The following is a 1,379-nucleotide window of genomic DNA, read 5'->3' as shown; positions in this document are numbered from 1 at the left end:
AGGAGGGAACAGTCGCTGGAGAAAGATGTCATGCTGGGTAAGATGGAGGGTCAGAGAAAAAGAGGAAGATCCCCAATGAGATGGATTAGCAGGGTGGCATCATTGATGGCGTCAAGTGTGGCAGCGGTGGTGGGGTTGGCCCAGGATTGGACATTGTTTCATTCTGCTGTGCATGGGGTCGCTATGAGTCTGTTTTGACTCGATGGCAGCTGACTATAACAACAACAGTGGCATTGAGCTGGTTTTAGACTCATAATGATCCCTCGGAACAAAGTAGAACTGCCCCAAAGGGTTTTCTAGGTTATCATCTCTATGGTAACAGGTCTCTGCTGATGGATTCGAACTGTCAACCTAAAGATTGTCAGCCAAATGCTCAACAGTTAGAGCCACCTCTTGTATGTAACACAAATGAAGGTGAAATGTGGAAAAGGTAATCATAGAATAATGGAAATGAAAAAGTTTTGACTTTGTCTACCTACCCTAATAATATGCAAACTTTCAAAATAAACTTATTTGATGCTTCCATGCTTTTATACATATTACATCACTCAGCCTAGATTATTCCTTTCCTCATTCTAACATCTGCCTAAAATATCTTATTTGGGGTTCAGGGCTCAGTTCAAATATTACATCCTCTAAATCCTGATTGTGACCAACTTCATCCAAAGTAGTATTGACCCACAAGCTCATTTTGGTCCTTGGACATTTTACTATTTCAACATCTATCAAATTCTCAGAATTACACATCGATCTCCTTGCCTAAACACTGGTTTCCTTAAGGTTAATACAGGTGGCCTTATATGGTCAATCTAGTTTTTTGGAATCTAGAAGAGGCTCAGTAAATTATTGGTTTTTGATTAAACCTAATCGTCACTAATCTACTTATTTTTAGCTGCCATTGAGTCTGTTCTACCTCATAGCCACTGTATGTGCAACAAAATGAAACTCTGCCCATTCCCTTACCATCTTCACAACAGTTGCTATGCTAGAGCTCATTGTTGCGTCCACGGTGTCAATCTATTTCATGGAGATTTACCTGGTTTTTGCTGACTCTCTGCTTTATCAAGAATGATGTCTTCCTTTCATGACTTGTCTTTCCTGATTATATGTCCAAAGTATGTGATGCAAAGTGTTACAATCTTCCCTTCTAAAATGCATTGTGGCCATACTTCTTCCAAGACAGATTTATTTCTGCTTCTGGTAGTCCACTGTATATTCAATATTCTTTGATAACACAATGATTTTAATACATCATTTCTTTGTTGGCCTTTGATGTTCATTGTTCAGCTTTTAGATACATATAAGATGATTAAAAATATCATTTCAGATTCATCTTAAGTCTTCTAAGTGACATCCTTGCATCAGATTTGCTCAATGCA

Source organism: Chrysochloris asiatica, unplaced genomic scaffold, assembly GCF_000296735.1.
Source record: "Chrysochloris asiatica unplaced genomic scaffold, ChrAsi1.0 scaffold00170, whole genome shotgun sequence".
NCBI lineage: Eukaryota > Metazoa > Chordata > Mammalia > Afrosoricida > Chrysochloridae > Chrysochloris > Chrysochloris asiatica.
The sequence above is the reverse complement of the archived record's forward strand: the minus strand, read 5'-3'. Positions refer to the sequence as shown.